This window comes from Aythya marila, assembly GCF_965140915.1.
Source record: "Aythya marila genome assembly, chromosome: 22".
Taxonomy (NCBI): Eukaryota; Metazoa; Chordata; class Aves; order Anseriformes; family Anatidae; genus Aythya; species Aythya marila.
The window spans coordinates 4,499,084-4,524,045 of NC_139063.1; the positions used below are offsets into that span (position 1 = coordinate 4,499,084).

At 58.0% G+C, this 24,962-nt stretch overlaps 1 protein-coding gene across 3 annotated transcripts in view; it reads left to right on the forward strand.

Moving 5' to 3' along the window:
• Positions 1–560: 560 nt before the first annotated feature.
• Positions 561–24,962, forward strand: part of EPB41 (erythrocyte membrane protein band 4.1) — an 84,367-nt gene continuing 59,965 nt past the window's right edge. Inside the window, exon 1 of one of the 3 annotated variants that reach the window (XM_082777694.1) lies at positions 561–599. The gene's annotated coding sequence lies outside the window, so the exon portion shown is untranslated. Of the gene's footprint in view, positions 600–8,332; positions 8,476–16,619; positions 16,805–24,962 lie in introns of those variants that run through there. The other 2 variants (XM_082777700.1, XM_082777698.1) reach the window with 2 other exon arrangements.

The following is a 24,962-nucleotide window of genomic DNA, read 5'->3' on the forward strand; positions in this document are numbered from 1 at the left end:
GGCTGCTGGGGATAAGGCAGGGTTTGGGGGGAGAGGGCAGGGTTTTTTTGGGGAAAAGGCAGGGTTTGGGGGTAAGGCAGGGTTTGGGAGGGTAAGGCAGGGTTGGGGGGGTCCTCGCCCTGCCGAGGAATGAGCGGCTGAGGCCGAGCCTCGGCCCTGTGCTGCAATAACCAGAAATCACTAAAAATGAGCCCAAAACCTCCCCGAGCCCAGTGCCCTGGCAGAGGCCGGAGCTGGGAGGCCGCCGCCGGGCCCCCGCGTGGGGAGGGGCCGGGGGGACCCCGGGGGAGACCCAGGGGGGATCCCCGCGCGCTCCGCTCCTTATATGGTTCGGCGACGTAACGGCGGCGCTCGGAGCCCCGCGCCCCTCTCGGGGACACCCCCTCCTCCCCTCGCTCCGTGACGTCACAGCGCCACCTGCACGCCCCGCCCACTGCAGCGCCGCGGCGGCGGCTCCGCCCCCCCGGGTGTCGTGGGCGGGGCGTGCGGCGGAGGGGGCGGGGCCCGGCGGCGCGGGAAGGCGTGGCGCGCCGTGACGTCACGGGGGCGGGGCCGGCGGCGCAGGTGGAGGCAGCGCGGAGCGGAGCGGCCCCGGGCCGGTAACGGCGGGGACGGGGGGGCGGGGGTCCGGGAACAGGGGGGGGGTTGGGAGGGACCGGGGGGGTCCGGGGCCGGAGGGGGCCGTGGGGTGCCCGGGGGTGCCCCCCGTGGTGGGGGAGTCCCCGGTGGTGCCGGGCCGGGCGCGGGGTGGGAGCTGCGGGGGGGTCCCGGTGAGCGCGGGGAGATCCCGGGGGTGCCGGGGGGCAGCCCCACGACCCCTCCCCAAACTCAGGGTCCCCCCCTCGGCGTCCTTCCCCTGCCCGGCTCCGGCTGCACAGCGCTGCCCCCCCCGGCACCCTCCCATCTATGCCCGTAGCCGGGTGCCCGGTGCCCCCCCGGTTCCCTCCCGGTGCCCCGGTCCCGCTGCCTGCCCTCGAGCCCCGCCGCCCGGTTTGTCCCGGGTTGCTTCGCCTCCCCGCTTCCCCTTCCAGGCCGCGCTGTCCCCTCCCCGTGTCCCGCCGGTCCCTGTCGCCCCCCCCCCCACGCCGCCAGCCCCACGGCTCCTCCGTGCATGGGGCCGTTCCCGTGGCCGTGCCCGGTGGGGGCTCTCCGGGGCCCGTCGCTATCTTTAGGGCTGTGTTGCAATGGGGGGGTGTGCCTTGGCTCGCCGCTGCGCCGCAGCCGCCTCCGTGCCGCGGGGTTGCCTCACGCCCAGGCTCTCCCCCGGGGCCGGTGTCGGGGTGCCCGGTGCTGCGTGGGGACCGGGCGGTGCTGGGCCCTGCTCGGCACGGGGCTGGTGGCAGGGAGCTGGTGCCGTGCCCTGCGTCGGGTCACGCTGTGCGGAGAGGAGCCTTGCCACGGGGCCGTGACTTGGCACGGGGCACGCTCGTGTCCCCTTGCACCAAGGTGGGGAGAGCTGGGGGGCACGGCCGGGATGGGGAGGCTGGAGGGGCAGGGATCCCTGCCAGCCCTCTGCTTCCCTGCGCTGATGCGAGTTGGGGTCGTGCAAGGTGCTCCCCGAAACCCTCCCTGCCCTCTGCTGTGCTGGCCTTGAGGCTTTAGCAGAGGCACGGCCGGGGCCGGTGCTGCTGCTCCCCTCCGTGTCCTCTTTCCGCTGGGTAACCGGGTTAGTCGTGGGAGTAACTTGCGACCGTGCCAGAGTTTCAGGTGACACGGGGCTGAGGTTCCCTGTGCTGTGTAATCCTGCCCTCACCCTGTGTGTGCCCACGGGTGTGCAGCTCCGCTGTGCCTGCCCCCCCAGGCAGAGCTCAGGTAGGGTGGGAGCGGGGCCCTTTGCCCCCCTCGGGTGCGCGGCTCCTCTCCGAGTGCCGGGTCCTGCTCAGAGACGTTCTCCCCCAGCTTAGCTCAGCGCCGTGGTCCCTCCTGTTCCTCACCCGACGCTGGGCACGTGCTGCCTCTGCGAGTCGTGATGGAAACGGGGAGTTAGCAGCAGCGAGAAGTTCCTCCGCGCATCCAACTCCTTCCCCACGGCTGGGCTCAAGCTGTTCTGCCGGCGGCTCGAGCCTCCCCCGTCTGCACGCTGTGCTTTCCCCTTCCCTTAAGAGCATCTCCAGGCCTTCTCCAGAGGGTTTGAAACCCTGCCGAGACGGAAAGTGCCTTCTCATCCGCGGCGGGGCCGCTCTGCGACGTGCTCGGAGCGGCCGCCGCCTCCCAGCGTGCAGCCTGGCTGCTGCGGGAACTGCCTGCGAGCTGCGGCGCTGCGCCCTGCGTCCCCGGCTGCTGCTGGTCGGGAGGGTGAGCGGTGTCAGTGGTTCTCCGAGGCAGAGGTCACAGATCAGATACCCCACAGATTTTTTCTGAGCTTCTTCTGTGGCTGTTCCCTGGGAGGAGAGTGGGCTGCTGGTGGTCTTTACCCCGCAGGGCAGCATCCCGCTTTTGGGGTGGCGTTTTAACTTTCACGGCTGGCTGTGGGAAGGGGCTGAAAGCTGCGGGTTTGGGGTTAAAGGCAGCTCTTGGCCACGTTGGGTGCTGTGGGCTGGAGGTGTGGGAGCTGCCTGCAGCGTGAGTCAGGAGGGGGGATGGACGCACCCACCACCACCTGGAGGCTTCCCGTTCCCTGTGCTGCCCAGAAAGGCTCCGGGTCCCCCAGCGGTCCCTTCTGTGCCTTTTGCTTCCTCCAGTGACTTGTGTGGGGCTGAGTCAGGCCTCGCAGGGAGGTGCTGCAGCCTGCTTGCTCAGCTGGGACCGGCACAGGGGCAGCTGGCCCTGGGGATGTCCCCTTGGTGCTGGCTGTGACGCTAAAGGCTCAACTCTCTGACCTTGCAGTCCCCTACACCCCGAGCATTGGGACCAAGCTGCCCAGTCCCATCCCATCAGGGTGGGCTCTTTGGGTCTCCGTGCCCCAAGGCTTGCAGGGTCCATACTAAGCAGCCGGCTCATCTGCCTGCTTTTCCCCACTAGAGGCTGCTGATGAACACAACATTTTCTTTCCTTGGCTCTGATGGAGCAGCGGGGGCTTGAGTTTGCAGGGCTGAGCGGGTGGCGGCTGCCCGGAGCATCCCGGCCTGGGCTTTGCTGCTGATTCACCCTGGAGATGCGGCCGGGTCCAGGGGCACAGCTGCTCCCCTGTCAGGCCCACAATACATCTCTGAACTTCATTAGGTCTCAATTAGGCAAATGCCTGGGGTACGATGACATTGCCGGGAGGAGCCGCAGCTGATGGGATCCTGCCGTGGTGATGCCAGCTCGGTCCCTCTGCCTCGGGGGTGCCTCCGGGCTTTTCCCAGCTGGTCGCGGCAGGGCGCTGAGCGTGCAACGAGCTGAGCCTTTGGGTTGTTTCCCGCAGGACACGTGCAGCGATAACCACTCACCCCTCCGGTGGATCCCCGCTGGCAGCGAGGGTTGGCTGCGTGTCGGGAGCATCGCATCGCCCCGGGCACAGCGCGGCGGAGCTGCCGTGTGGCCGCAGAGGAGGTTCTTCTTCCAGGGCAGCTCCTTGGGACCTCGTGCTTGGGCAGGCTGCTAGGAAGGCAAACCCAGACCCCGGGAAGGTGATTAATTAAGTAGCAATTACACGTGAAATGAAAAGTGATGCTAGCTGAGGTGGAGGGTGCCCGAGCAGGGATCCCAGCAGTGGGCATTGCGCGAGCCCCCGCCGTGCGGTGCCAGCTGGCCTCGGCAAGGCAAGGCAGCGCTTTACATAACCTGGCACTTGCAAAACAAGCTTGAAGGCCTGGAAAATCCTCCTGCTATTGTTGCTGCTCTGAGTTTGCTGAACTTCCTGGTTGGGTCTGCAGCTCTGATTCTTTTTTTATTTTTTGGGGCTGCAACGGGGAGAGCTGCGCTTAGTGGAAAGAAAAGGGGTTGTGGCGTTTAATCCACGCCTGGCTCCTTAGATGAAACTATTTTTGTTGCTCACAAGAGGTTTTGAGCAGCTGCTCGCAGCTTTATAGGGCTGCAGAGGACTCTTCGTCTATCCAATTAGCATGGTTTGTCTGCTGTCCCCTCCTGATACCCCTAGAGAAAAGCCTGAACCATCGGCCGTGCCTGCGGAGCGCCGGGAGCGGTGCACGCACAGGCACCAGCTGGGCCCCCGTGCTGAGCCTGGTTGGGTGCAGAAAAGGCCTGGGGAAATGGGTTTTTGTCACCCAAGCCTCAGCCTGCTGTCCTCGGGGAGGGAAGGCTCTGGAGCTGTCCCTTGCTGGGGGTTTTGAGGAGGGGAGGTTGGAAGGGAGCTTGGAAAGCGACCCAGCCCCGCTCCAGCCCATGGGCTCGGTGGCGCCCGGCCCCTCAGGAGCAGTTCGGGTTGCAGGGCCTGCCCCTGCTCTTCCCTTGGCTCATCCTAACGCCCTTTGCCAGCACAAATAAAGCCACTGACGTCCTCTGCGCTATTCAATTAAATTAATGAATCCTATTAAAATGCTCTCTGCTCCTGTTTGTACATGGGTGACTAAGGAACCGGCGTTTCCCTGCAGCTCCTGAGAAAGTCTTGTTTGGTGGCAAGGGACGAGGCTAAGCTCCTGCTGGTCCATTTAGCAAGCGCCCAGTTTTGGCATCCCAGTAAGCAGCAAAACAGGAGGAACCCAGGCCTGGCGGCACAAACACATCCCCAGTCAGAGGCAGCCTCTAGCTCCCCTCGTGTAGGTAACTACATCTGGCCACGCTTGACCTGAGCAGGATTTGAGCAGGGGGCGTGAGGCTGGATGCGTGCTGCGAGTCTCCAGAGGGACCCCGCTGCCACGGCGGTGGGTTGGAGGTGTTGCAGCCTCCTGGGAGGTGCAGAGTGGCTTGGAGCTTGCTCGCAGCCTGGCAAACCCGGTATCGGTGCTGAGCCCTGCTCGGCGTGGCTGGGAGCTGCAGTGGAGCAGTGCCCGGAGCATCGTTGCAGCCCTTGGCTGTTACAGCAGCTGCATCAAAGCCTTTAAAGGCTGCCTCTGCGAGCTGGCCCCTGCTTGGTCGCTGTCCCCAGATTGCAGCGATGGTTTAGCTGCTTGCCAGGCAGCACCGGCCTTTAGGGGCTTGTATTTCTGTACCTGCTCTCTAAAAGTCCTTGGAGATGGGGTAAGCATTTCTTGGCATTTCAAAACCCAGGGGAGCTCTCCCCCTGAATTAGGGGCTTGTATCAGGGCGAGTGCCCGTCCTGAGTCTCCTCTGTGCATCTGCACGAGCTGGAAGGCCAAACAGACAAGGAGCAGAGGCAGAAGCTGGCCCGGCCCTGAGCCACGTTGGGCTGGAACGTGACTCGGTGCGGCCGTGCTGGTGCTGAGCTGGAGGCACGCGTGCCCGCCGTGGAGATCAGCCTCCCCCGTATGGCGCGGGGCGGCTGCCTCCAATCTGCGGCCGCGAGGCCCCGCTGCGGGCTGGCAGATGGGGTCGGTGCCGCCTGGGGATTTCCTTGGATGCAGAGCGAGGGCTTTTAATAGGAAATGCAGCGGGGTGAGCCGTTGCCTAACCCGAGAGCTGTCCCCGAGATGTACCGCCTGGCGGCTGGGCGAGAAGCGCGCTCCTTCCCGACTGTTCGCCTGGTTTTGAGGGAAAATAAAATGGGTTTGGAGCTGGCGCTGGGGATGGCAGCGGGCTCGGGGCTGTGTCCCCACCGGAGGCAGCCTGGCACGTGTTACCCGGATCAGGAATGCTGCTCAGCCCCATGTGCTGGTCCGATCCTTGCCGGGTGTGCAGTGCTGACAGATTCCTTCTAGGAATGGTGGCGGGGCCCCTCTGGGTTTCCCTGGCCGCCTGCTGCCAGCCCGCAGTGCTCCGGGGAAGCCCTCGTGGTCACACGCGGCTCATGGTGCTCTTTGATCCATCCAAGCTGGCTTTTGGTGGGAGAGCACAAAGCGAGCCAAGCGCAGGATGGGTCCATGCTCCTTTTTCCTGGTGCTGGAGCTTTTCCCCCAGCGCTGCAGCAGGAGCCAGATGTGGCTCTGCAGCTGCCCGGCTCTGGCAGTTTCCATCTCGCTTCCCCTGCAACTGCCTTCGAATTTCCCGGCTCTCTGGCCCCTGTGCTGCTGAATTTGGGGCTGTTGTTGGAGCTCAGCAAAGCTCGGTGACCGTATCCCAGCGCTGCACTCGAACCACCTGGCAGTGCTGGGCTGGATGTAGAAGCTCATTTGCGCGGGGCTGTTAATTCTCCATGTTTTAATCTCCGCGACCATCTGTGTTCATGCCTGGGCCGGGGAGACGGGAGCTCTTGGGATTTATTCCAGGAGGCCAAGGCGGAGAGGACTGTTTATTCTGTGTCTGTTGAAAACTGCCCCGGGTCAGCGCAGGACAGCCTCATTAGCTCTGGGAGCAGTTGTGCTGCCCCTTCAGGCGAGGAAGCCTCCACGTGTCAGCATCTGTCCCCAAAACGCATGTACTGAAGATGGGGGTCTGCACGAATGCTTTCCAACGAGGCTCTGAGACGGTGCCTAGGGGACTGTGAGGTCTCTCCAGGTCAGGCTGCGTTGGTCTGGGAGAGGCAGCGTGCTGAAACACCTCCTGGCCATCCTAAAAGCCCAGCCTCGGGCTGCAGCAGCCTCTGGGGTGTGAGCCTGCCCTGCCAGCAGCTGCTGCAGCCCCTGCCCCGGTGAGCACCACGGCTGGAGCTCAGCTTTGGGCTTTAGGAGCTCCTGCTGAGACTGAGCTCCTCGGACAGGAGCGCTCACCCGTAGCTCCAAAACCAGGTACCGGTACCTACAGGTGGGCTGCAGCAGCCTCTCCAAAGAGACCCGTGCAGGCTGCTGCTGCCAGAAGGTTTTTAGCAAGCAGTGCCCAAAGTCCTCCTCCTTTTGGGTTCTCAACGCATGGGCTGAGGCTCCGCAGCTGCTCACAGGAGCCACACTGGGCTCCTGGTGACTGTGGGCCCTGTGTGTGGCACGGGCAGAGGCTGCTGCAGGGCCCGGCTCTGTCGAGGAGCACCCGTCCCGTGGGGCTGCCACCGACACACGAACCCAGAGGGAACGGTCCCTGCCCTGTAATTAAGCTCTTCTGTTCCTGTTCACCCTGCTAATGAGCAGTCTCGCGGGTGTGCTCCTTGCAGCCACGGTGCTCTGGGTCCCACGTGTGGCTCGGAAGCTGGAGGTGGCTTTCAGAGAGACATCTGCAGGGGGTGAATCCACATCTCCATCTCCATCCCATTGGGGCAATTCGTGGGCTGGGAACCTTGGACTTCAAAGCCTTCTCCCTAACTGTACCTTAACAGACTGCACCCTTGCGTGCTGTAAATTTCTCTGCCAACGTACACCTTGCCTCTTGCTGTGGGGAAAACCCTTCCTGCTGGCGGGATGGGCGAGGTGGAGGTGATTCCCAGCCTTCAGTTGAAGGGCCGAGGCTGCCTCTGGAAAGGAGAGCTCTTCACCTACTCGCCAGGCTCTCCACACCAATGGATAATAACCCTTAAGAATAAATCCTTAAAAACAGCCAATGCCTCAGCTCCAAGTCCTCCTGCTCCAGCTGTTGGGGGCTTCAGTCTCGCTGGAGATGACAGCCCAGGGACCTTCAGCATGGTGTGGCGGCTGTGATGTCCCATGGACACATCCCGAAGGGCAAGCATGAACTTCTGTGTGTCCCTCTAGCGTGGCATCGTGCTGAGCATCCCGTGCATGCCCTGAGCTCTGCTGTGCGTGCCCGTGGCTGTGCCTCGTGTCTGAGCAGCTCCTTGGCTGGGTCCTGCTGGGGCCGAGGACCGAGCCACATTTCGGAGCCCCTGGTGGGCCCCGGCGTGTGCCACTGGAGCACGCAGCCCGGCTGGCTGTGGCCGAGGGACCCGTTGCTCTCTTGGATCTCTTCATTTAGTTAATGATCCTTTTGTTGAGAGGATTAGGGTTTAGAGGCCTCTGGCAGCGCGTTAATTAAATTAGGTCTGTGGGTGTTTTGTTGAGTTTTTAAAGCCCACTAGAGGGCTCAGCTGAAGCCCTTTGGAGTTGGGGCCGGAGGCACGCCGTGCGTCCACCCCCTGCCTGGTGAGGTCTAAAAGAGAAGTTATGCAAGGCTGGAGGAACTGCACGGCCCCAGAGACGCCGGTCTGCAGCCTCGGCCAGAGCTCTCCCCTGCTCCAGCTCGGCCGTGCCGGGGCCGTGCCGCCCCGCGCACCTCCTGGTGCCGGACACGGGACGTCGGCGTCACCGCTCGCTGCATTATCAGCGTTAAGTAACGCCAGGCTGATTTTTTTTTTTTTTATTTTTTTTTCCCCTTCCCTGCTTCGTGTTTACATTTCTAAGAAGTGGCCCAACGTGAACGTCCGGTTCCACCTTCTGTTCTGGGAAAAGTCAGACGCTCAAGTTCGCTTACGCGAACGCTGCCGCGGCGCTCGTGTCGAGTACAGGTGTGAGCTCTGGCTGGGCGGCTGGAGGGATTTTTCTGGCATGTTTGGGGGTTTTTGCGTTTGGCTGGAACTGCTTATTAACCAGTGTCTCTTCTTCTTTCTCTCCCATCCGCTGCCCCATGATGGATTGCGGTGCCTCGCCGTGGTCTGCCCGGCTGCCTCATCTCTGGGTAAGTACCTGCCTCGTTAGAGCAACGGGGGGAAGCAGCTGGAAGGAATCACTTGGGCTTACATAACGAACCCACTTGTTCCTTCTGCCTTAAACTCTACTGATCACTTGGGCTTAAATAATGAGCCCACTTGTTCCTTTTGCCTTAAACTCTGCAGTGTTGGGGTGTCTGTTAACAAAGAATGGGGTTTATCGTGTGTGTGTATGTGCATGTGTTAATGTTTCGGGCACTTACAAGCATTTCATCTAGCAATTTCCAGGCTCTTTGTAGGATGTAGAAGCCCCCAGCAGCAGTTGTTCTTGCCAGCCTGGCCTGCTGGGCGCTGACCCCGTGCTGGCAGCACGCTAAGCACCAGCAAGCGAGGAAATGGAAGTGAAAATTGTCCTGGTAGCGGAAAGCAGCACTCACTGTTTCTCCCCAGATTCCTCCTGAGAGCTGGTGATGGTAAATCTGTGCTGTGGTTGTGTAAGAGGCTCTCTGAGGGCTGGAGCCCAGCTCTGGGCTGGCTTCCCCTCTGCAAACCTGCAGATGTGCGTGCAGGGTACAGGGAGCAGCCTGAGGCCCTTCTGGCAGGAGAGGAAGGGAAATGCACGTCGAGCTTGGAGCAGTGGGCACTGATGTTTGCGGCAGGCATTAGTGGAGATCTTTCTCTGCGTGGGGGAAAACCATCTTGGTGGGGTTGATTCCTGTGGCTTTGCAGCAGGGGGTCGATGCCTACCCCTGCGCCTGGCCGCGAGGTGCTGTTAAAACCTAAAATAACAAAATAAAGGCGGGTGTGCGTGGAGGAGGAAAGGAAGGAGCCTCTTTGGGTACAGCTGGTTCTCTGGACGCGGTGAGATTATCTCTGGAGGCTTTCGAAGTTTTTAACTGACTTCTTCTTTCAGAAGTGCAAAACATCCCACTGCTAAGCTTCCCCCTTTCCTGCCTGTCTCTCCCCACCCGCTGTGGTATCGCCTCCTCTCCCAGCGGCGGAAAGGACCGAGTGTGTGCAGAGCAGCTCCGCTCCTGCCCCGCCGCTCGGTACGCTGCCAGCCACTGGTGAGACTTGAAGAGAAGGCAGGGAAGGTGCTGGGAACAGATTGCTTTATTCTTAACTCAGCATTATTACACCGTGCCTCACAGGGGAGGGCAGGAGATGAATCAAATCCAAGTATAAACCTGTTGTTCGTACCCAGAAGTAAGTGAAGCCCTATATTTAGAAGCCGAGTGGCTGTCTCCTGTTCTGAATGAGCTGTTCTTTGCTACCAAGCCTCTGAGAGAAGGATAATTAATTAACCAGAGAATCTGCCTTGATCAGAGGTGCCGAGCTCCCATCCAACCCCCGAGCAGTCATTTGAATGCAGAACAGCACGCCCCCGCACAAAAGGCTTACCTGCAGGCTGGCTTCGTGCCGGCCAGGAGCCGGCATCTGGGGCAAAATGCAAGTGGCTGTGACTGCATGAGGGGACACAGATCTTCAGGACACGCTCAGCACAGTGTGACAGCTTGCCAGTACCTCGCAGCTGTGTTTTTTGCTCAGGTCTGCCTGGTTTACCTACTTACCTGCAGCGGGACGTGGTGAATGCAGCACCCTGCGTGCATCTCGTGTGCCCTGCATCAGGAGTGCAGCAGGGACTGTGCAGGGCAGTACTGCTACTGCAGAGCTGTTTGAGAAGGCAACATTTTGAAAAATAAAGTGTCCTTGATGGTTGGTGCGGGGTGAAGCTGATTCTGGTCCTGTTCTGGTGTAGATCTCTGTGTGTGAATGGTGAAATATCTTGTCTGTGGTCAGGGGTGAATTTCTTCCCTGGGGACAGCTGAACAACCCCTGCTTTGCTCTCCCTGGAGCAGTCTCCCTGAGTTCTGTCTGCATGAGCAGTCTGTTGCTCACCGTGTACTGCACAGAGGGCAGAGGCTTTCTGTTTCCCTGCTGCTTTTAAGCTTTTGGGGTTTTGACCCTGATACTGGATGAAATCTGCTGCTTGATGAGCACTTGGTCTTAATCTTGGTCAGCAAGCAAGAAGGCCAAGTGGTACTTTGTTAGAGATGGCAAAGATAAAGGTTGCGTGGTCCAGTTTCACTGGATCAGGGGTAGCCCTGACCTTCACCCAGCAGAGAAATCAGCCGGCTCAGGTTGCCTTTCCATCTTTAAGCCTGGCTTACCTCTGAGGTAAACGTAAAATGCATGGGAGCTGTAGTGAGGGAATCTTCTCTCCTAGCCTGATAAGAGCATTGGGTATTGATCCTAAAAGTAACACACCAGCAGCCTCTGTGAAGCTTCTTCCATGCTGCGAGGAGCTGGAGGGCAGAAACCACGGCGAAAAATGCTGAGGATGCAAGTGCAAGAGGAGCCTGCGATGTCTGAGGCTGCGTGCTTGACCTTCAAGCTAAGATTCACATACGTTGCCATCATGTGAAGCCTGTCAGGAAATCCTAAGTGAGGTCAGGGGCGATGCAAGCTGTCTGGGAAAAAAAATGTTCAGAGCTGTTTGTCATAAGGGAGGTGATAAGCACAGCGGGGCTGCTGCCTGCCTGCTGCTGGGCTGTGTCCTGTACGTTGGCACTGGTGATACTGGGAGCTGTATGGTGGGATCTCAGTGTTTATCTGCTTAGGAAATAATTTGTCTCTTGCTTAATTATTGAATATTCTTCTCCTAGAGAAGTTTATTGCTATATGGAGCTGCTGAACAGACGTCGTGTTCAACAAACTTGGGCTTTTCCATATTTTTATTTCCAATGTAGCTCAAAGAGGAAGAACAAATAAGATCTCCTGCTTTTCTGCCTTCCAGTGACATTTTCTGCTTTGAATCTCTCCTGGAAACGTGGCAGCAGGGTATCCCTTTCCCTGTCCCCCTCTGTCAGGAGAGACTATCAGAATCCCAAGCGGTGTCAGGTTCTGGGGCTGGCTTAGCTCGGTGGTTTTACTTCAGCGCTTTGTAAGGCAGTGAAATCGTTCTCATTGTGGTGTTCAGAATAGCAGTGCTGCCTTCTGAATTACCATCTAATTAAATGAAAGCAAAAACTCAAAGCAAGTGGGCTTTCTGTGTGCCTTGTTGCATAAGAAAAGCTGTTTTCGTTGACCTAAAAATCAACACTGAAAAGCAGCCGAAACAGGGATGCTTTCCCCCGGCCCTGTGGGCAGCGCGTAGCAGTTGCCACTGTTCTTGGAGAGCCATTCATGTGGTGGCAGCTGCGAGCCCTCTTCAAAACAGTTACTCCTTTGAGACTTGCTTCCCTTGTACTTGATGGTTGCAGGAACCCTGCTGTGGAGACAAATAATTAGAAATAAAAGATGGCAGCTTAATGATTATGAGCTCCTTTCTGATGCAGTCCGTGGTGGAGGCAGAACGCAGGGGTGAGGGCTGGTTCCGTGCATCCCCGAGCGGCTGCTGCACCTCGCTCAGATTTACTGCATGCCCTGTGTTATCCTGCAGCTGTGCCTCCGTGGACCTGCAAAATGCTCTGAGCTAACGGAGCTGTGTGATTTATTTCGGTAACAAACCTTTCTCACAGAGGACGGCTCTCAGCAATTAGCTGTGGCAGTGGCAGCAGCCCAAATGAAGCACGGCTCCTGCCCCTTCCTCCGAGTCTCTCCACACGTACCCACAGCTTTCCTCGAGTTCCAGTTTCCCCTTTCCCCCTGCCCCCAGCCCGTGGGTTCTGCCCATAAATCTGAACAGCTTGGGGCTTTCTTTATAAAACAAACGTGGAAATATACGACCTTAAATGAAGTCTCAAAACGCCTTATTTTGTAAAGCTCCAGAAAAACTGGCAGCAGTGCGATGCTATCCTCTGGGATTTTGTCTTATTGATATTAATCTTTTTGAAGCCGGTATCCATGACTGCCAGTTTCAAAGGTTAATACGCCGTGTTTCAACCAAGCCGAGAAGTCTTTTTTATTTGTGATATGGAAATGTGCACCAATTAATCACTGCGCACCTGCAGAAATGCCTCTCTCAGCAGACGCTGGCTATGCTGTATTAGGTCATGGGATCATCTGTGGAAAGGACTCGGGGTGACAAATCTGATCCAGTTAGTAGCTTAAGACAAACCCTGCAAGGTCCAAGGAGATAGCAGGTAGGGGAAGCAGCGCTGGACAAGGCGGTGCAGAGCTGTAGCTCGTGTTTGTGAGCAGGGAGGCAGCCTGTGCTCCGCTCAGAAGCTGTGTTTGCTCTCCGTAGCAAAGTTCTTTGGTTAAATAAATGTTGGCTCTTGCCAGATATCCCTCGCTGTCTGCAGGTCCAGCCCCATCACGAACTGCAGTCAGGTGTCTAGAGCTGGCTTCGCACTAGGAGAAATTCATTGCAGGAGTTTGCCACCTGGCCTCCTGGTTACACGGGGTGCGTAGAGCAGACGAGGGCTCTGACTTACTGCTAGATCGACGCCGCTCTTACATAAACGCTGAGCTAGGAACATCAGCTAGAAACATCGCTGCCCTCCACCAGCTGCACCAAGGAGCTCGGGGTGTCTGGGAGCCGAGCGATGCTCTGCCCGGGTTGGGAGAGCAGCAGCACGGAGTCAAATCCGCGCTTCAGCAACCTTTTGTGAAAGCTTCACCTACCCGGGTGCCTTCCCGGTGTTATTTAACCAGGGCAGAGCCTCTCCGTGCTGCAGCCTGACTCCTCAGCCGTGCGGGGAGTGCATCAGCCGCTGACGTCCTTTGTTTGTGGTGTGGCTCTTCTGTCTCCCTGCCTGAGCTCTGGTCCCTAGGTGGCACTAACTGTTATTTTTGGGTTTATTTCAACAAAGGCTGCATAGCTGAGCTTGTCCCCTGCTGAAGCCACAGCTGCGGCTCCAGCCGAGCTGTTGGTGCTTGGTGGAGGAGGCTGGCACAGGGGCTCCAATGTCCTCCTGCTGCCCAAACTCCGGGGTTTCCAGCAGCATCTCCTGGAATTTATTTGGGGCATCGAGCACTGCCTATGAGCACACTCCTCTATTTTTGGTTGTCTTCTTTCCACTAAGACTGTTAGGCAATGGAAGATTGGTGAATGCTTGAAATGCCGCTGTCTCTCTTGCACTGTTTGTTTCTCGGGCTGTTTCTGGAGTTCGGGCTCATGCCACACCGATTCTGCCTTTTCCTGAGCCTGTGCTAGCTGTATTCACAGCATGGCTTCTAATCTATTCCCCAGGGGTTTTAAGCACTTTCTAGATACTCTAAGTGCAGCCTCTTGTATGTTTAACACTTCCTACCCAAACTGAAGGGGGAAAATATTTCTCTCTCAACATAGAAACATTCATCATATGAAAACTTGATCCTGCGATCTGCAGCTGACCTCCTCTAATCTTTATGCGGTGCATCTTGGCAGAACCGTGCTTTACACGCTGCCTCTGAGCCCTGGAACAAGGCTGACTTTCCAGGGAGCTGTTCCCTGTCCTGGCACGCAGCCTGGGGAGAGCTGCTGCTCCTCTTCGTCTGCCTTATTCCTCCTCCTTCTTGGAGCAAGGCTGCTGCGTAGCAAGACACGGACTCAGATGAACATGAACTTCATGCAAATCAATGAAACCCATGATGGGAACTTAAATGAACCAGGTTCTGGGTGGGATAGGAGTCCCAGAGTGTACAGGCTTCGCTGTCTGCCGTTCCCCTCTGCCCTCCCCGTCTCCCCAGAGGGCACCCACGTAACCCAGCCCGGTTCCAAGCAGCCACAGCGGCTCAGCAACTGGCTTCTCGTCCCCACAAGCAAGAACATGTGCTTTTTGTTTTGCAACAACAGCCTTTAAATGGCACAGCTCCTGTAACTGAGAGGGGAAAAAAAGGGGAAAACTCTCCGGTAGGGGACCACACAGAAAAAAAAGGCTATGGAGAAGCAGCAGGATTTAGCAAAACTCGGGACTAGCTGCCAGAACGCCGAGTGGGCTCACAATACCAGGCACTGAGTCCGTTTAACTACGGAGGGTGCTGTTTGTCCCTCTGATAGCCTGCTCAACAATGAATTGACTGTTGGGTTTGGAGAGGGAGGGTGCCACGGCAGGCTGGTGGAGATTTAATCTCGGTGGCAATACCTGATGGGGAGCGGGCTGCGCGTGGATGCGCCGGGCTGCCTTGGCTGCGCACACGCTTTGCAGCAGCTTCTGTGTCTTTGGGAGCGTTTCTCGAGTTTGCAGTTCAGTCAGTCGGAGGCAAATTGCTAGAAGGCTTTTTCTGGCGCTGAATCCTGCTGTGCCTCCCGCTTCGCATGCTAAAACCGAGAGGTGAGCACTTGAGAAAGGCAGCGCTAGCTGAAGCGCCCCTTCCTTCTGGGTGAATTATTTACCTGAGCTATCTTTGGTCCCGATCGCTGTTTTACACGAAAACAAAGCTCGTGAAGTTGAAGGCAGATTTCCTTTACACCTCATTCTCGCTGTCTGCTATCGGCCAGATCTGCACTGCTGATGGTGACAGCAAATCTCAGAAGAGGAGCCAAGGGCAGAGGGCCAGTGCTGGCACAACCGAGCCACCTGCTCTCCTCCCACCTTGTTTGCTCTTGTGAAATGGCCGCTGCCGCCTTTGAGACGCTCACTGGCTAGCAAAGTGTGTGAACGTAGCACGTAAACCCAGTGAGCCTATTGTGTGTACGCATGGACATACAATGTGCACACCACCAGCTCGCTTGGAGCAGTGGTGGATAAATCATTCCCCTGACCAGCTTAATTTCTTTGTTTTCCTAGGGCTTGGAGTAATCCCGAATGTTTCTCTTCACCCTAAATTCTGCTTGCTTTGGGGGAGGGAAAACCAATACCAGAGCGATGCTCGGTTCCTTTGTTCAGACTGGGAATTCCTCGTTTAGAGAAGCTCCTCGGGGTAAGGAGAGCCCCGTGCAGTTTATTATTGGTGGCAGTAATGGTTTTAACACAGCGTTCACCGGCACTGCCATAAATTGGGAGCCCCGTTTTATAACTGTGCATTAATGCACGAATCTGACCAGCCGTGCACCCTGCAGGGGCCCTACAGAGTATCGGATCACCTTACAAAGGATTTTTTTTTATGAAGAACTTAGCTCAGCTGGTGTTAATCTGGTGTCTAGATGCTGCTAAGATGCTGGAGCGTGGATTTCGGAGCTGCGTGCCCATTAAATGACCAGAGGGCAGGGTCCCCTGCCTCCTCCTGTTGTGACCCTCTGGATTGGCACTGACCAAGTCCCTGAGGATCCGAGCACTCGCAAAACGGCCTTTCAGCTTTCAAGGAATGGCTTCTGCCTTAGAGACTACAAATGCATGCCTAAAATGAATATAATTCCTTTCCTGATTCCTATATGCAGCAGCTGAATACCAAGAAATCCTGACTTATTAAAATAATTCTCGGTCTCTAAGTGACTCTTACAAAGTGACCTAAACCAGCTGCAACTGGGAGAGTTCTTTAAATATTTGCAATCTTGGCTTGGCACAGGGCAAACTGTGCTTATAGGGAAGAATTTAAGAAATTTCCATTACTTCCTATGGGATTTCAGAGGTCAGTTTGGGGCTGTGTAGGAAGGAAGAAGCTAGAAGCTAACCCAGAAATTCACAGCACAAGCGTGTTGTTGACGGTGGTGCTTCCATATGCAGAAGAGGTTGTGTGTGTGGTTTTATATATTTTTTTTATTTTTTTTTCTGCTCCCAGTGGAAGAGCTGCTATGGCCTAGGTTCAAATCCCCCTGCCCCAAAATGGTTTTCTCCTTGAAGCCCTTTTGGCCTCGAGTTGTGGGGGGAGGTTCAGGTTGGAGCTGAGCCATTTCTCCTCATGAGGAGCGCTCGGGCGCTGGGACGGTGCCGCCGTTACCGTGCAGGGCACTGAGGGGCACGGGGCCCGCTCCCACCGAGCACTACAGGCGGGCACCGCCGCCTCCAGCCCCTCGCTGCCCGTTCCGGGCCGTTTCCAGTCAGCTCCCAGCGGAAAATCGCCCCCCTTCTTGGACTCCCCCCCCAAGCCGTGTGTGCGCCCCCTGCCCGCCCCTGCCGGGCTCCGCGCCCTGCGCGGCCCGGCCTGAGGGGAGAGCGCGCGGAGGGGGGGCTAAGAGGGGGGGGGGGAGAGGGGGCGCTCCCGCTCCCCCCGCCCTCCCCGCCAGCCGCCCTTTCCGTTGCACCAATCGCAGGGCGCCGCTGGCGTCCCGCCCCCTGAGCTCGGCCAATGGGAACTTACTACAGTGTTGTGGGTGGGGGCGGGGCCGGGGGCAGAGCCACCGGGCGGGCGGGCGGGCGAGCGGCTCCCGGCGGGGCTCGGCTGGGTTCGGAAGGAGCTCGGCTCGGTTCGGTTCGGTTCGGCTCGGCGGGGCTCGGAGCCGCTCGGCTGGGTTCGGAGGGACTCGGCTCGCTTCGGCGGGGCTCGGGGCGGCCCCGAAGGCGCTGCGCGAGAAGCGGCGGGGGCGGCCGCGCGCGCGCTGCCGGCGGGCGGGTAAGTCAGCGCGCGCGGGAGCGGGAGCGCGCGCGCGCGCGGCGTACCCCGGGGGGGCGCGCCCGGGTTTGGCGCGGCGGGAGCGCGCGCGCGCGCGGGCTGCCTGCCTGCCGCAACGCCTGCCTGCACGTGCGGGGGCGCGCGCGCGCGCTCGCGTTGTAAAGGTCCCCCCGGCGTGTGCGCGGGTGGCGTGCACGGGGCGCGCGCGCGGACCTTTACCGCGGGGGCGCGCGTGTCATGGAGGGGGACGAGGGGCTGGGGGGGTTATTGGGGTCGGGGGCGTCAGGGGGGGGTTATTGGGGCCAGGGGGTGTCAGTGGGATTGGAGGTACCAGGAGGTGTTATTGGGGTCAGGGGCTGTTATTGGGATTAGGGGTGTTATTAGGGCTAGGGATGCTATTGGGGTCAGGGATGTTATTGGGACTGGGGAGTACCAGGGGGTGTCATTGGGGCCAGGGGTGTTATTAGGGCTGGGGGTGTTATTGGGGCTGGGGTCCCAGCCCGCAGGCAAGCTGCACGTCCCTGCCCACCCCATTGCCCACCCCATTGCCCACCCCATTGCCCACCCCAACACAGCTGGGTGGCAGGGTGGGAAGGGGCAGGCAGCCGCCCCCCGCTCCGGGAGCACCGCGGTGTCCCCGTGAGTTGGATACCGGGAAGGGGCGGTGTCGGGGTCTGCCCCGGTCCTGGGTTGTTTCTCAGGTTATTCCTGGGGATATTGCTAAAAACACAGGGCAGCAAAAAAAAAAAATCCTATTTGTGAACAGCAGCGCGATGCTAGCTTTTGTATTCCCTCGCTTTTTAGTGTTTAGGGTTTTAAGGCTTTCCTAACTGAACGGGTTTTGTTCGTGAGTTATGGGGGATGTGTGGGGACGCTGTCCCGTGGAGGCTCCTCCTGACCACTCACTTCTCATTTCACAGCCCCACTGAAAGAAAATAGTGTAAAAAGGTAAAAAGGCTCAGTGCCGTCCTGGAAGGGCTGGCAGCACGGGGCCGAGACCCCTGTGGTGTTGTGGTGGTGCCGTAATGGGGTCAGGAATTCATTAAAGGTTTTCCTGCGATGTTTTGGGGCGGTGGCTAACGGGGCTGTTCTCCTTGCTGGGCACCCCGTGCACATGACATTTATTTTAATGTCCAGCATGGATGGTGCTGACCTGTGGCACCTTGAGGTGTGTTTCCGCGATGGTTTTGGGGATGTTTGGTGGGATTTGAGCGGCGGCTGACACCGAAACCTTCTGCAATAGGGCTGGGATCCTGGGCAGACCTAACCCGCTCCCGAAGGCGGCACCAGGACGAGCGCAGGGATCCTTACCGTTAAACCTAGTCCGTGACACACAGCTCTGAGCTTTGTTCCCTAACGAAATCACCCAAATTGCTGCTCGTGTGAGGCTGGGTGAGAGGAACAGGAGGGACCTGTGCTGGAATCGCCCCCAACAGCGCGAAGCCGATCCCTGCTGGGGGCAGCCCCCTGCCCGGCACCGCTGCCTGGATGGGGAAGGAGCCCTCACAGCCCCTTCCCGAGCGCTTTGGGCTCCTTCTGCTCCGAGCCGACCGCTCACATCTCCAGGAGGGCGCCTGCCAGCTGCCCGCGTGCATGGATGCAGCGTTTCAGGTTGCTTTTTGGAAAGCGGCGCAAAAAAATCCACCCTGCCGCTCCGTTTGCTGCTCGTGGAGTGGATATTTAAATGCTGGGATGTCAGGCAGGAGGCACTTTGCTTCCCTGTAAAGCCTTTATGAACCCATCCAGCACCCGTCGAAGCACTGCTCTGCCGGGGGGGCTCGTGGGCTTGGAGCCGTGGGGCGCTCGGCGGCTCTGTGATGCCGGATTTGGGTGCTGGGGCTGCCCTAAGGCCGGGTGTGCGGGCACGGTGCTGATGGACGGTGCTGGTCCCACTTTGGGGTTTCTGCTGGGGGCTGCTCAGCGTCCCTGGGGAGCCTTGGGTGGCTGGAGTTGCAGGAATTTGGTAATTTGGCCTCTGTTGGATGGGAACCTTTTGGTTTTGGGCACTGGGTGCGTGCTGTGGAGCAGGTGGGGTTGGAGTGAGAGGGCTCTGCAGCAGTCCCGTTATCAGTTCTGGTTACGAATCCCGTTTTGTGCTTTTAAACTCAGTTTCAGGTTTACCAGCTTCTTCTTAACCACATTTCATCCCGATGCCACCTCCCCGGCGTTGAGAAATGCCGCCTGCGCGCATCCAGGCTCGGATTTTGTTTTTGTCTCCTGCATCCCCCTGGGGAAGCCGCCGGCAGCGCTTTGTATCCCGCGTGGCTCACCAGCAGGGCTCGGCGATGCCTTGCAGCGGTCGCTCCGCTTCCTCGGGGCTCAGTTTTGGCCGTAATCCCGTGCAGACAGCCCAGGGGGGCCGTACGGAGCGGGTCCACCTCGGGCCCCTCACCTCTTGGCCGCGGGCCCTTAAGATGCAGAGGGCTGGAGGCTGCGGCACGGCGGGGATTTGCCCTCCACCAGCGGGTGGATTATGCGGGGAGGTCCGTGGTTAATCCAGATTACCGTCCCTGGGCTCTTTACGCTCGGACGTTGTTTACGCTCGCTGCGTGTTCGCAGGAATCGTGGCTTGTGTAACGCCGGCGACCCAAACGCTCCTAATTCTGCGGAATCCCTCTCTTTTTTTGCTTGTTTTTAAAATTAATTTTTTTCACGGTGAGGAAAAGAGTTTGGGCATTGGGTGCGTGGCGCAGGCGATGAGTCTCATCCGGATCGTGATCCAGATCCCTGTGTAAACGCGTTCCAGGTGTGCTCAGAGCACACATAGTGCACAGCACCCGCGCTCGGGAGCTCCCGGAGGGCACCGGGCACCCCTGGGTGCTCGCACGCTGCGAGCCGGCCCCGAATTACGGCTGCAGCTCGGGGCCTGGTTTGAGCGCAGCAGATTTGGGCGAGTTGGCCGTTTCTGTGAAAAACACAATTCTCCTGAACTCGCGGGTCGCCGGTTGTAGGCTGATTATTTCCCCCCCTTCCCCGCCCCGCGTAATGCGTGTGTGTGAGAGAGATAATTAAAAGCTTTTCGTTAAATAAATGACTAAGCTGCTCACGCGGCTTTGCGGCCGGATCGCCGAGTCCAAGACCCTCGGAGGCAGAAGATGGGACGGGGCTTTTACCCACGGGGCTGCCACCAGCGGGGACAATCCTGGCTCATTTTGTGCAGCCCCCCAAGCGTTATTTATTTCCCAGTGTCCCAGCTGGGCCCCAAAACCAGGGCTGATAATTCCTGCCCGTGTTCCCCTGCGATGCCGGCGTGCACGGGCAGCAAAACCGAGCGGTGATATTTGGGGTTTGCTCGAGAGACGGTGGGGGTGTTTAGGGAGAGGCCACAGCACAAATTTCGAGGGCCGTGGTTCGCTTTTATCCCTTTGACGTGATGGAATATTTTATATTCATGCCCCAGTTTTCTGCTTCTTTTCACCCAGAAAATGGGAAGCGTGCGGGCAGCGGCCGCTCCCGGCAGCCTCGTTTGTCGCTGGCAGGGCTCGTGGGAGGGTAACATCAAATGGTCGGGTCCACGTTCAGCAGCCTGAGCTAGGAAATGTTTTAAACACCGAACTGTGCTCGCACGTGGCTGTCTAGTCCTGCTCGCAGTGCTGGGCATGGAGCTTGTTGGAGAGGGGCTGAGGGTGGGTGTGTTTGGGGCAATAAATCCCATATTCACACCCTAAAGGTGCCTCAGCGCAGGCTGAAGGCAGAGGATGTGCTCCCAAGCTTCTTGTAGGAGGCAGGACAAGGATTGCTGGCAAGGAAACGGCGCTTTGGGGGTGCTCAGGAGCAAGGGCTGGAGCAGAGGTGGGGGCACCGTCCCCATCCCCTGCCCTGCTGCTGCTTTTAGCTCCAGCTGCCCACTTGAAAGTGAGCACGTGAAGTCAGAAGCCAGGAAGGAGACGAGGAATAAACACGTGGAAGATGGCAGCAGGACACCCAAGTTGTGCTACAGCTGCTGAAATAACTCCTCTGGGTGCAGATCAGGAGCTTTTGGGGTTTGAGGAGGTGCCCGGCTGTGGGGAAAGCGACTGTTTTCAGCAAGACTTTGGATATCTGGCTTCTAAGGAGGGTTTAAGGGCTTCTGTGCTTTCCTGGGGAGGAGGAACAGCCAGGAGGAGAAGATAATTTGGGAGATAAAAATATAGATTCAGTATTTGTTGCTTTTCCCTGGGTTTCCCTGTGCAGCCAGCCCCTGCGGTGTGTGCAGACGGGGAGAGGGCTCCTGCCGGTGCTCGGGGTGCGGAGCTGATCACACAGACCGGCTGCCTTCAGCCCTCGGGGGGTCCTGAAAAATAATTCAGTGGGAGGTGAGGCCAGGAGGAGTCCCGGGAGCGGCTGCATGGAGAAGGGCTGGGTGCTGAGCTCCCTGGTCGCCTTCCTGGCCTGTGTGCCGTGTTGGAGGAAGAAGCTCCTCTGGAGCCGGGTTGTTGTGGAGCTTTTTGTTTTGTCTTGTGTGCGGCTGCTTCCCTCCCGGCCACCGGGATGCTCGCTGCAACAAACGCTTCCTCTGTTTATTTACGTGCGGTGCTATCAGCTCTGAGCTCCCGCCTGTCTGTGTCTCCTTCCCCTTCCCCTTCCCTTCCTCTTCCTCGTCCCTTCCCCAGGAATTGGCTGAAATCCCCTCCTTGGCCACGGGGATGGGGGCTGCCGGGCACTTTGCTCTCCTGCTCATCCAAGGACCGACGTTTCTCCCCACCTGTGTGCTGGACCAAGCTTTTTCTGTCTCATTTAGCATCTCAGGTGGGACAGTTCAGCTCAGTGCCCGTCCCTTCCTGCCAGCCCCGGGTACATCGTGGCTCCTCAGCTCCACAAAAAGCTCCTGAAAATGGTGTTTGATTTCACCTGACCCGCTGATGACACATGGTGATCCTCCTCCTGTAACACCGTGGGTTATTGAATGGGGGGAAGGCTCTGGCGAGGCAGGGAGGCTTGCAATTAAAGTGAGATTTAGTATTTTGCTTTTTCCGCAGCTCGATTTCTCCTCTAAGGCTGCTGCTGGGAGCGGCTGGGAGTTGTTTTTTGGTGAGGTCTCATCATACGTAGCTGAGAATTGCAAAAACCCCACAGCCCCGATTCTGCCCCGCGCTGTCACCCTTCCAACCAGGGCTTTGTCCTGGGCATGGCGAGCAGGAGCGCAAGGAAACATGGAGCTGTGCCCCGTTGGTGCACTACCCATGAGATCAGCTAAAAAATGCGGGTAGGTGGGCGCTTTGGAAGCAGTTTCACCTTCTGAAACTTGTGACTCTAGCAAAAAAAAAAAAAAACAAACAAGTGGTGGTTGGTGAGAGTGAAACCGAAGGCTGATCAGTTGTAGCTCCAGCAGCACTTCGACTTCACCGCTAGAAAAACATCAGGGGGCAGGCGGGGAGCCCCCCCTGCACCAAAACCACCTGTCAGAAACGTGGTGAGTTTCTGCTGGGGTGGAGAGGACGCAGAGCGACCCTGCAGCCGTGCGTCCTCCTCTGTGGGGTCTGGGAGCTTTTGGTGCTGCTTTGGGAAGCAGGGCTTGTAAGTTGGTGCTCTCTTTTAAAGGAAAATCGGTCTCTGCTGCTCCAAGCAGTGAATTATATATTTTTTTAAATGCAAATGGGAAATAACTCTGACTCAGAGCAGTGCAGACATTTGGCTTCTGAGTGGCTACTTTGTCGTGCATGTGATGGCCCACGTGGCACCTTGCGTGGTGCCTTCTGGCTCTGTGTCCTGTACGCAGGCTGCCTTCCTGCAAGGAGAAGGGGTGCTGCAGGGTAGCAGGCAGACTCTTCATACTAAATATATTCAGGGTTAGAAAGACACCTTGTGCTGTCCTAAGTACTCAGCTGAACCATCCCAAATGTGGGCTGGCAGCAGAATCGAAGCGCGGAGAGGAGCCCTTGATGTTCTCCATCTTTTTCCCCTTTCCTAGAAGGCTGGCGCTGCCCTGGCCTGACGTCATTGGGAGTGAATTTAGCACTGAAAGTGCAAAAAAGCACCACCCAAAGTGAAACATACATTTTCCAGGATTATCAACACAAAAATTAGAAGGTGGCTGTGGCAGTGGCTTGCAGCTCTTTGGCAGGGGTGGCACTGCCCCGGCGCTGCGCAATGGGCGGCTGCCTGCAGAGCTGCAGGAAAAGAGAGCAAAGTTGATGAAATCTTGACATCTGCCTTCAAAATGCTTTGTTTTCTCAGGGTCCTGCAAAAGAACGTCTTATGCCTGGGTGGGTGTTAAGTCTGAGTAAGGCAAGTTGCAAAATCTCTCCCTGTGCTGGTGACACAGACACGTGCTGTGCGGTCCCCGTGCTCCTTCCCAAGCCTGCTCTGGCTCCGAGCACCCCGGCTGCTGCTTGTGCTGGCAGCCCAGGCTCAGTCCTTGGTGGCCAGGAGGGCTCCGTGCTCGCCTGGTGGCCCGCGAGCCCCCAGGGCTTTGTCCCGATGTGGGCCCCTTTGAAGCGGTGCCACCGACCCCGCGTGCGGCGAGCGCTCTCTGTAATTACCGCGGGCTCTTTAGTGCTGAGTAATTGGGAGCAGTAATTGGATGGTAGCTTAAGAGCGGGAGGTTAAACAAAACAAACAGGCTCAGGAGGGGAATGACAGCAGGTAAAATGGCCAGGAAATGGTAAAAAATGGCCAATCCTGGCCTGGTGCCGCTGCCCCCAGCCTGGCACTCGCCGTGTGCTCGGCCAGCGAGCGCAGCGATGCCGCGATGCGCAGCCCTGGGGCCTGGCTCCACCACCCCCCCAGGACAGCACTGGGGAGGTGAGGCCTTTAGGAATCCCCTTTGCTTAGGAATAAGGTAATGGGATATTCTTAACGGGGAGCTTTAATTCATCAGAGCAGTTTCTGTGATCTCTGTAGCATGAGTGATGGAAACAAGCCGGGGCTGTGCATGCACGAGCTGAAGTCGCAGCTCCGAAATGAGCCATCAGCACGGCGAGGGATGCTCAGTGCTGCGTAGCACATCGAGGGGAGCTTGGTTCTATGTTTGTGTGTCTCATCTTTTTCCTCCTGTTACGAAGCCACCCTCCTGGCCGCTGTGCTGGCCACGCAGAGCAGCCGGCTTCCTGGAGGTGGGGACGTGCCCGGCGCCCAGACCTCATTTGCCTCTTCGTTATTTTCGTCTTGTGGAACCGCTGCCGAGGAATGAGTACCGCCCGCCTTCAGCTCCTGCAGCTTATAAAGAGAACCTGAAGCTGTCGCCGGCGAGGAAATGCAAAAGAGGAGGCTTCAGAAGGCGTTTAAAAGCAAAAAGCCGGCCGGCACGAGCCGGCTGCCTGGTGGCAGCCGGGTGAGCTCACGGTCGCATTTTGCTCTCTCCACTTTTTCGCCCTGGCTACGTTTGAAGGGTCTCCTGAGCGCGGTTTTAGCCCTGACAATGCTATCCATGGAGCTTGCAGAAAAGAGGATTTGGGTGGCATTTGCTTCCCTTGTGCTCCCTGAATGCGGCTTTCAGTGATATTGTTGTGCGGCTCCTGCCGTCAGCAGCTCGCGTGTCTGGCGGGCACCCACAGCCCTTCCCCAGCACAATTTGAGCTGCGGCTCCTCTGCTCGGTGCCTTCCCTCTGCAAACGGGACAAGACCAGCGAGTCCAAAACCCTGGTGATATTCTTAATTTGCTGGGCGTTTTGGTGCTTGCTGCATGTCTGAGCCCTCCATGGGTCTGTGGCTCTCAGCTGGATGAAGACGTGTCAGGCTCAGAAAGGCTTCAGCCGGGCGTGAGGCAATTGCACAACTGGGATTTAAATATGAAAAAGGGAAAAAATAAGCAGAGCTGCTCCAAAAAGCCACAGGCAGCTGTTAATACTGAATTTGCATTGCTGGGTGCATACGTGTGCACGCAAGCATGCACACTTTGAGTAGGGTAAGGATTATTGGGGACCTAACTTGTAAAACAAGTAGCAGTAGGACACTGAGTTGCGTGCCCAAGATGGGTGGCTTGGCCAGAAAGCAGCGTTAGTGTCAGTTGACAGCAATCACAACGATTTATTTTAATGAGGAGATATTTAACCTGTCGTGTTCTCTTTTCTCCATCTGCTTTCCCCTGCTAAAGTAGTATTTTTGTCCGGCACGTCTCGTCATTATTATTAATTTAATACTGCAGTCTTTAAGAAGTTGTGTGCCATTTGCTGCTGTCTCCTCAGCCTGAGCCTGGCCGGGAGCATCCCCACACCAGTGGAGCAGGGAAAGCTGCTTC